Here is a 10,929-nt window from a genome sequence, read left to right as displayed (position 1 = left end):
TGACTGAGCGTTGTCTGTCCCTGATGATTAGTAGAGGTGTGTGTGTGTGTGTGTGTGTGTGTGTGTGAGATATGTGTGTCATCTTGTGGAGTGTGTTGTGGCGGGTTCGGGGGAGTTCTCGGGGGTGTAGCTGTAAATTAGAACAACAGCAGCAGAGCAGGGTGGGAGGGGGGAGAGGAGGAACACGTCCAGGTGTTTCAGAGCGTTTAATCACTCACCTGTGAGACTAATGAGGGGGGCGCACACACACACACACACACACACACACACACACACACAAATATCCGAACGCACACATACTGGTGGGACTAATTACCCAAACTCCACAATGCCGCTCCAAACACACACACACCAGCTTTTAGCCTCCTTACTGGCTCATCACAGCGTCCTTTCCCGCTACTTTCCTCCACCTGTCGCCCCCCCTGAAGCAGACACAGAGGGAGAGGAGAAAAGGGAGCAGAGTGGTATCTAGTAGGTCAGGAGGCAGATATATTGTCTGAGTGTCTGCCGGCGGGGCCACAGGTAACAAACACATCAGTCACACACACAGCACACCTGTTAGTGTACAGATGGCGAGCGCTGGGAGAGAGGAGCAGAGAAATGAAGAAAGATGAGCAATCAGAGTGGAGACAAAGAGAGGGGAGGGCGGTTGTTTTTCATGGGGGAGATTGTTAAAGGAGATGGAGGACAAGGAGGTCGCGTGGGGGGGGGGGGGGGGGGGGGGGGGGGGGGCTGCACCTGTTTGTGTAGCACCGAGGGAGAGATGGAGGAGGTAAAGGGGGGTTTTCCTCACCTGTGTGTCCCCCTGTAGCAGAGACAAAGCTGTGTGTAATCGAGTGAGGCTCTCTCTAAGATATAACACACACATCTGTTTCATGTCTTTTTTATCTCCTTTTTTTTGTTCCACCTCACAGAAGAAATAACCCTCTTCATTAAAGACACTTCTCTCTCTGCTCTTGAGATATGCCGTTATAATTTTGTCCTCTATAATCAGGGAATAAAAGCTTTGAGTGTGTGTGTGTGTGTGTGTGAGAGAGAGAGAGAGAGCTGGTGCCCCCAGCTACATATCTTAATCTCCCGTCTATTAGCATATTCAGAGTTCTGCTCCGGCTGGTGGAGGCATCTGATAGGCTAATTTCACAGCCCTGCCGGCCTTCATCTGGCTGCAGGAAGTGAAGAGGAAGATGTGTCTAGGGAATAAGATGAGAAGAAAAAAAGTATTTTCTGTCTCGGTCTCTCTGCACACATCTGAATCCTCAATGAGCCAGAGGATGTCTGGATAATACAGATTCTATTCATCAGAAGATGAATTTAGGAAAAAGTCAAATCTTAGCTTTGGTTGCTGCTGGTGTTGGTGTCTTTTTTAAATTGTCGGTGTTTCTTTACGTTCCTGAGAAATGTGCAGGTTTGGGGCCCATAACGGGTGGGGGTGCCGCCTACTACCCTGGTTAGAATAAATAAAAAATGAATTCCACACCAGAATTGAAACTTTGAAGGAGGACATACTGGCTGTTGCGCTTTTGACAGCACTTGGACATAGCATGTTTCCTTAATGTCTAATGATAAAAGCTCATTTTATGATTTAATTCAGTACATATCTTACATATTTGGACCTTTAATGAAAACATCATCTTTGAAGCTCACGATCTGCACCTTTCAAATTGCTCTTTAATAGCTAACTTTAATCTTTCTGAAACCCCAAATAATCTTTGAGTGGTTAAAGTGGTTAACCCTTTTAATGCATGTTCAACTCTCTGTTAATACATTCTGATTTTGTGTGAACATGACATTTCATAAAACAGAAGTCTTTGAGTTTTGAACTGTTGGTTTGCAAAAAAAATACTCATTTGAAGACGTCTCATTTCAAGAATGTGTGAAATTATTCCAGTAGCAGCATTTAAGCCTTTTTAATTACTTTATCTCAGATCTTCAGTTTTTTTATTAAAAAAAAAAAAAAAAAAAAAAAAAAAGAATCCTTGAATGATTCCTTCTCGTCTCCGACATGCAGTTTTCTGTGATTACATTCGCTCTCTTCAGTCAGTCCTCTGTTGCAGGAATTGAACATGACATTTCACAAGACGTATGTGAACATTGACCCATCCCATCCATGTTTTAACACATTACAGTATACCAGAGACACATTAAAGAAACTCCGGCTGTATGTGGCCGTGTGATGCTGAAATATGAATACTCCTCCTTGATGTTTCTGTTTGAATTTATTCCCGTCCTTCTCCCAGACGTTTGGGAAGATTTTTAGAATCAGCCATAAAACATTTCTGAGAAAAAAACACAATCTGTGGAAGTGCAGACTCGTGTCTTCTTCCTCAGAAACGGAGGTCAAGTCCAACAGGAGCAACACCGGACTTTAATATTAATCCACACAGATGCAATGAGCTGCTGTGTGTGTGTGTGTGTGTGTGTGTGTGTGTGTGTGTGTGTGTGTGTGTGTGTGTGTGTGTGTGTGTGTGTGTGTGTGTGTGTGTGTGTGTGTGTGTGTGTGTGTCCAGGCAGGGCTGGAGAATCAGATTGCCTATTCCAGTCACACAGATCCTCTCTCACAGCTCAGCCTGTGACAGCACATTTCCTCCTCTCTTCATGCTGGTTGCCTCTTCTCCAACAGCTCCCTCTCTCCTCCTCCTCCTCCTCCTCCTTTCCCTTCATGTTCTCTCCCAAATGCAAATCCAAATTATCTTTATTGGCGTGACGAGGATTTGTATATAACATAACGTACAGTACAGTAATAACAGCTTAATTCTTGTCGTTCTGTCTCTTTTTATTCCAGCTGCTTCCTCCTCTCTCCTCCTCCTCTTCCTCTTGCTCCCTGTCCTCCTTTTTGGTTTTTTCCTCATCAGTCTCCCCTGCATCCCCCCTGGCCCTCTCTGTGCTGCTGTATGCATTGGTATCATTAGCAGCAGCACTATGATGGATGATACTGAGAGGCCCTGCTCTGCCGGGGTGGGGCTCGGCTTTAGAAAACCATCATTACCTACACACACACACACACACACACACACACACACACACACACACACACACACACACACACACACACACACACACACACATACTCAGAAGCTAATGCAATGTACCTTTACATAACATGCACAAATGATGTCAGATTCTTGCTTACAGTCAGACGAAGGAATTTTAAAGTGACATTTTGATACCTTTAAAGCTTATTTACACATATTTTAAGGTCATAAATAGCTTACAGACACGGGGACAGTTCTTTTGTTGTTGTAGTAGATTACTTCAGACTGCAGCAGTGAAAAGGCTGTTATAGCTGCGACTATAAGTTCACTTGTTCAAAGTGTGTGTCTGGCAGGCTCAGATTTTAAGTGTCTGACTATTTTACAGAAAGGGTCCCTAAAGAGACAGACCTGTTACTGTAGTTAAAAATTTGATAACAAACACACCAGACTACATCGACAACAACTGTCCATATATATATATATATCATATATATACATATCCTGCAGGAAATCGAAGCCGCTCATCTACTGCCGCTTCAGTCATGTTAATTATCATCTTGATGTTTGTGACACAATTATTGTGACCAACACAGTTAAAGCCACAATCATTAACTCTTCCGCCTTAAAATAGTCGTTTTAAAGATTGATCTTTTAGAAAAATAACTTTCAGGGAGAATGGCGTCTGCCTCAGGTCCACAGATCACCCCGTCACCTGCTTTCAACACTATGGAACTTTGGCAGTGGGTCGAGTTCATCTCTTGGGAATGTGTATGACTTTACTGCACTAGTTCACACAGCAGCCTTCAGCTACAAAGCAGCCAGTGAGTCCGTCTCTGTGCTGTTTGATGCAATGGTTGGGATTCTTTCTGCAGTGTTGTCAGACACTTAGAATAAAAATCTGAGCCTGTCAGGGAGAAAAACAACAACTTTTAGTGGACATACTTTGATCCTATGGATTGTGATGCAGACATTACAGCCTCTTTCACTGCTGCAGGGTGAAAAACAGTCTTGTGCTTTTCTGAACCTGTTGCTGTTGGTCATCTAGGCCCCAAAATTCATATTGTACAAATATGTACAATATAACAAAAGTTATAAAACACAGACTTTCCTTTTAACATCTCATCCTCTCTTTTCCCCAAGCACACTTTGAATCACATTCTGGGTTTTTAGAGGTTTGTATTGACTCGGAGCCCCACAGGGAGGTGAATGCCAGCAGCCTCTCCTCTGTGTGAGAGTTCAGACAGAGCGGCCGTCCAATAGACCATAGGGTGCTAAAAGGCTCTATTTTCAGAGCTGGCAGGAAGCTTTACCTCCGGGAACGCTCACACACTCCATATGCAGCATGAGATTTTTGAACATTTCCATGGCCTGTGTGTGTGTGTGTGTGTGTGTGTGTGTGTGTTTGTGTACTAAATGTGTGTGTGCTTTGCTTGAAATGTTTGTGCAAAGTTCCCAGAGTTTGGATTTCAGAAAGGAAATTATGCAAATCCTGACCTAAGTCTGACAATCCTGTGGTGACACAGTGTGTTGATGGCATTAGAGGGTGCAGACTTTATCTAGGGTGTGTGTGTGCGTGTGGCCTTGTGAAAGGAAAAAACAGAGCTAAACTCCAAAACATACAAATTTAAAAGAAAGAGATAAAGTTTTCAATGCTAAACATTTGTGTTTGCTCCATTGTGTGTTTGGTGTGCATGCATGTGTCTATGTGTGTGTGCGTGTCTGTGGTGTGTGTGTGTGTGTGTGTACATGTGTACTGATCATCTTGTCAGAGTCCATAAGAAACAACAGGCCCTTATTAAACGTGGACACTCAGTATGGATTGATTGAGTTAGGCGGTTGGTGTAGTAACTGGATGAGCAGGCGGCTGTGAAAGTGTGTGCGTGGGCGATTAGACACACACGCAGGAAGCAGGAGCTGTGACTGACTGATGGCCGCTGGTGGCAGGAGGCTGCTGCAGGGGGGGATGTACTTGTACCGCCTCAGGGGATTTCTCCCTGGGGTGAGAGTGGGCAGATTGAACCTGGACTTTCCCTCTGAGCTCTGGGGACAGAGTATGTTTGTCACCTTGCAGCGTGGACACACACGCACGCACACACACACACACACACACAAGCATGCACGCACACACACACAAGCACGCATGCACGAACACACGCACACACACACACACACAAGCATGCACGCACACACACACACACACACACACACACACACACACACACACACACACACACACACACACACACACACACACACAGGCACTCAGACAGAAAGATGGGCACATTTTAAAGCCATGGACGTAGCTCCCCCGTCTGCCTCTCCTCATGTGTGCTCAGGAACAAGCTGCTGGCAGGAAGCGGCTCAGGCAGGGCTCGCCAGCGGCTTGTAAGTGAAGAAATTGGGATGTGTTGTTGTTGAAGGTTTAGCCTGAAGCGTCCTTCATTCCTTTGCCATCCAGCTCTTTCTCTTTTTTATTTCTTTGCTTAAAAACTGAGCAGAGACGGTTTCACTCTTAGAAGAACAACTGTGATCTGCTCCAAGCATGCAGGTATGCTATAGGGACATAAACATACAGATTGTGTGGATGCTTTATTTTAGAGAAATATGTTTTTTTTGTTTTTTTTTTGAGTCTGGGAATAGTTGATCTTCTCTGTTAAAACCTATTCTGCTCAGTATGTCTGCTAAATCTGATCTCTTTTTTTAATTTGACTATAAGGCCAGACTCCTGTGTCACTACTTTGAGTTTAACTTATTTCAGAGTCCTTTTGCTTTGGTCTGACAAAAATGTCGCCTCTTTTGCAACAAATATATGGACGTCTACAATCAGATAGATGAGTCAAGTCAGCCATAATCGATGTAATGACATTTCTATATGCAGATATCTGTTTTAGACATGAAGAAAAAGTCCTACACAGACGTTATTCCTAAATGCAATCAAAGGCCGATCCAACATGATTGATCAGCACTTGGACTAAGAACACTTCAAAGCGAAACCAAAAATGCATTTGATACTACAACCGTGTCCCTGAGATAAGAGTCTGGATTCATATAACTGAAAAAAGAATAACTGAATTCTTAAAATGATGCTGCTAATGACCCTGTAATCACTCTGGGAACAACAGTTCAGATTATCGGGAGATGTGTCATGTTTTACTTTGTTTTTCTTCAAAAACTCCACGGATACGTGGCTTATGTAGGCCTGTGTGTTCTGTCTCTGTGTGTTCTTGTGTGAGTAGAAAAGGATGCAGACTCACAGTTTCTGTATCTTGATTTCCTTCTCATCTGTCTCAGTTTCTGCCTCCAGAGGCTCAGTTTGAAAAGCCTGTTCTTCATCTGTGTGTGTGCGGTTCTTTTTCTGTGTGTGTGTGTGTGTTTGTGTGTGTTTGTGCGACAGCATCGTGCGACACCATGATTAAGTGTTTTGAATAATTGATGATTGCATCCCTCATTAAGTCCCAGTCTTGGGCACTGGCAGGCTTTGGCTCTATTTTTATGCCCCAGAATCCTCCTCTCATCTCCTTTCCTCCTCCTCTTCTTCCACAGATGTAGAGGATCCATCACTGGGCTCTTTGGGCGGGGGTCTGAAGGGGCTGTGGGGGATCTAATTCATGTTGAGTGGACATTTTTAACAGGCAGGCAGCAGTGTGGACTGTAGCTGGGACATGGTGACTTCCTCCTGTAGAAAACGACCCCTGGCTTTACATCTGCTCGGTTTAAATGTAAAATATGTCACAGTGAAGCTGAGAGTGTGAGAAACACACACACTTTTTATTGTGTCTGCTGTCTGCTGTCTCTCCCTCTACACACTGTCATCACCTGCTGCTGATGCATCAAATCACACAAGTAAAGATGCCATGAAAATGAGTAAAATGGTATTTATCTGTGCCTGAATGGACAGAGGATCCGGTGTGTGTGAATCATGAGGAGGAACTCCAGCTCCACCTCCGCATGATGCTGAGTGTTTGGGAGTGAGTAATAACATCCTGCAGGTTTGGATGAGAAGCAGTGTTAATTCTGTATGCATTTTTTTTATTATTCAAACATTTACTGATTTATTCATCCCTCTGCCAATCATCCCAGTTTTAGTGGAATAAGTCTGCATGCTTTAGTTGAACTTAGACAAATAAGATTATGTCTATTTCTGATGTGATCAATGAAGCTGGAATAAAAAGCCGAATTTCTGTAAACCAACGCAGGAAACCATTGTTTTCATAATCCTGTTTAAAATAGGGGGGCTGATACCGATATTGGAGAGGGAGAAAAATCCGATACCGATATATTGGCCGATAACTTTGTAGATCTACGTTATAAGATATACAGATATAAACATGTGTTGCGTTGATCCATCAATGAAAATATGTATAACGTAGAAATGATGGCCACTCAACTGGGAAGTAACTGTGCATGTACGTGCTTCACCACTTAACAGTCTGGAGAGTGATAATGCCTATTATGGTCCATATAGTGCACTCTGCTGGTGACAGCCAGAAAGACAACTGCTAGTGTAATCCAACAATACTCACATGAAATGCTATTTGACTGGTGAATAAAACTAATACCAGCATATATATGTGATAAAATTAGCTGATACTGATAGTCACTGGATATGCTAATATCGGCCGATATTATCGGTTGGCAGATAAATCGGTCGGGTTTTATAAAAGGGGGCTCTGTTAAGTGAACACTTTTATAATCAGAACGATATTCTCAAGCCACAGAAAGCTCTGCCTTCTTTCTGTCACGTCATCAAGTTGGAGAACTTTTTTAATGACTTCATGACGTTCCTTTCGGTGCTGTGTAAATCAGGACGGCTACACCCTGGCATTATCTCATTTTCAACTGATTTGAAATAAACATGATAATAGACGGAGAACTCATCTCTTTTTGGCAGCGCAAAGCCAAGGCTCCGATCTTTTGCGTCATCACATTGTTTGTTCATCGATGACGTCGTGTTATGTGCTGTTTGAAAAGGGGTGAAAACACGCAGGAGGCTTTATCTATCCATGGATGATCTTTGTTTGCATAATCCTGTTTTCAATGGATCCACAGAAAAAAAAAACACAACAGCTGCTGCAGAATTTATACAATTTAAATTTGGGTTACAGATTTTAGGGATATCAAGTATTTGAGGAGCTGACAAGATATGGCATTATAAAAACTAGGAATACCAATAACTTAAGCTGTGCAAACATTTTCATCTCAGAGTTCTAGGGTTTTTTTATGTGAAGTATTTGAAGCTGAAGTTACTCCAAATGTGTGTCCTCATGAGGTGCACAGGACCTGCTGCATACAAAAACCTGTCTCCCATATATTCTCTTCTCTTTTTGTGAGAAAGATCTCGGTGAAGGTTTTATTTGAATCTTTAATCTCTTGAGTCTAATCTTATTTCCTCAACAATGTTCCGTGATTATAAAGTCATAATTAGCTTTTGTTTGATGACGTTGGTGTGTTCTTTTCTTGTCTTTGAAAAATAGGTCTCTGACGAACATACTTACTTAGTCACTGTTGCTGTCATTAAAATGAACACCAGTGTGAAGTCATCTGAGCTGATGCTTTTTGAAAAGCAAAAAAAGAGAAAAGCTGCAGCAGAGCTGAATAAAAGCATGAATGACAAAAATTATCCATCTCATCTTCAATGCAATGCAAGAGTTCAGAGAGTTTGTTTTAGGTTTGCTGACAGAGAAGTTCAGACTGCTAGTCAAATAGGGTTAGACAGACAGACAGACAGGTGGAAGAAGTGTGCAGGTTCGTTAATAAAGGCGTATCCACCTACCTCAGCAAAGCCACATCACATGCATGAAAAGAGATACACATTGTTGAGCAGGACCAATTTACATTTTAGCACATTAACAAGGCAGGAGTCTCTCTCTCTCTCTCTCTCTCTCTCTCTCTCTCTCTCCCTCCCTCTCTCTCACTCACTCACACACACACACACACACACACACACACACACACACACACACACACACACACACACAGGGGAGGTGCAGGGAGAATGAGATTCGTTTTCATCTATTTCCCTTTAAAACATGAGAAAGGAGGAATTCCCTGCAGAGAGCGAGAGCTTTGATATCTGCAGACCCGTGTCTGTAAATAGGTTAGCTGGAACGCATGTGTGTCTTTTTGTGCGTGGTTTTGGGTTAATTTGCACGTGCATGTGAGACTTTCAAGTTTTGTGTGTGTGTGTGTATGCGTGTGTGTGTGTGTGTGTGTGTGTGTGTGTGTGTGTGTGTGTGTGTGTGTGTGTGTGTGTGTGTGTGTGTGTGTGTGGGCTGGGGGGGACGTCTTTCTGGCAGAGGATTGTTGGGTTTGCGAGAGTGTGTGTTTACCTTGTCGTGTTGAGGCCTCTGCTGATCCTTCCTTCGAGTGATGGAGGCAGGCAGAGAGCCATGTGGAGCTCAGAGAGACGCTCTGTGTTTCCATGTCTCCCCCCCTGCAGAGTGCTGCTGTGCAGGCTGGAGGCCTGGCTGTCTGCCTGATGTAGGAGCTGCACGGCTGGCCTCACAGGCCTGCAGGCCGGCTGCAGTCTGCTGCTGCTTCATCCAGCAGACAGCTGTGCAGACCACTGTGAGGCCTGTTTACATGTGCTAACCACTTCAGTTTCCCACTCGGCTTCATCTCAAGAGATGCGCCTGAAATATAATGGTGCGGATGTGTTGTGAGGGATAACCTTTATGTCTATAGATATGTTGTAGAAAGGTTCTTAATAGCACAGCCCTGCTTTGTCATGTCTTAGCTCTGCTGTTGGACAGTTTGGTGATCTATGATCTCATGCCTTGAGTCATTTAGTCCTTTATTTGTGCAAAATCATAATACAAATAAGAAATAACTGTTTCCATATAAAAAGGTACAAGCCTGCAAAAAGAACCAACCTCACATTGAAATGAAAAGCATCTGCAAAGTTTTGACACACATTTACAAGGCAGGTTTGAGTATTTTTAGAAAGTTTAAAAACATAAACATTTTGATTAAACAATCAACAGCTTTCATACACTTTTACATATTCAACAATATCTTAATCACAGTCAGAGGCTACTACCTTTCTCTTTCAAGACAACTTGTTTCAGATCTTTTACAGAATCAAAAAGAACACTGACTGTGAAGCAACGATGATGTAAACAACTTGATCTGTGCACCTTAATGAAAGCATTGTGCACGTTGACAGCAGCCTCTCTGCAGGTAAAAACGGGTCCGACCCATGATGCCACACAGTCTGTTCATACAGGTGACTGGAGCCTTTATCTCTGCACTCCACTTGTAAAGCTTTGGTGTAATGATCTGTGACACTTTCTTTGGTTTAGAGTTTCCTTGTTCTTCGTTTCATCTCTCTGCAGCAGCTTTAAAGATCTGTATAAACTACTTGAACATAATGCTATGGATCTTATTCAGGAATAAGGCTGCAACTAATGCTGCACTGACAGCTGTTTGAGTCAAACGATAACATTGTGAAACCTTTGACACCTTGCAAGTCCATGCATCTGATCTGTTTTCTTACAAGTTTTGCCTTTTCTCCTCACACTTACACAACGCCAGAACACTGCTGCCCTGCTGATGTGTGGTTGTAATGGACACTGGGTTGGGTGTTGAGTTGCACAGCATCTGTCGTCTTGTGTGGTGCTTTATTGTTTTAGTCTAGTTAATTATACACTCACATCTCCTCTCTCTTGCTCGTATTTTTATGGACAGATAAGACGCACAGTACACCAAGGGTTTTAAACGCCTGATAGACCACCACCAACGCTTGAGTCCATTCTCGTCTAGTTAAGGAATACAAAACATTATTGTCTTCTTGTCTATTTTTTAATTTTTTATTTTTATCAAATAGCGTCAGCGTCTCATTTTCAACATGGAAAAACAGTTAACAATCGTCATCGTCAATCGAAATGTTCCCTAGCAAGGACAACACCTCAACAATATGCATTTTAGATATTTAATGATAGATCGAGTTGTGAGACGG

At 42.9% G+C, this 10,929-nt stretch overlaps 2 protein-coding genes across 3 annotated transcripts in view; one reads left to right on the top strand and one right to left on the bottom strand.

Annotated features, from left to right (window-relative positions):
- bloc1s2 (biogenesis of lysosomal organelles complex-1, subunit 2) overlaps nucleotides 1-10,929 on the bottom strand; it is a 287,967-nt gene that overhangs the window by 14,365 nt on the left and 262,673 nt on the right. The gene's annotated exons all lie outside the window — the stretch shown is intronic.
- dab1a (DAB adaptor protein 1a) overlaps nucleotides 1-10,929 on the top strand; it is a 109,899-nt gene that overhangs the window by 28,311 nt on the left and 70,659 nt on the right. The window lies entirely within an intron of this gene.

Source organism: Labrus mixtus, chromosome 3 (genome assembly GCF_963584025.1).
Source record: "Labrus mixtus chromosome 3, fLabMix1.1, whole genome shotgun sequence".
NCBI lineage: Eukaryota > Metazoa > Chordata > Actinopteri > Labriformes > Labridae > Labrus > Labrus mixtus.
This window is presented reverse-complemented; position numbering and strand designations above follow the sequence as displayed.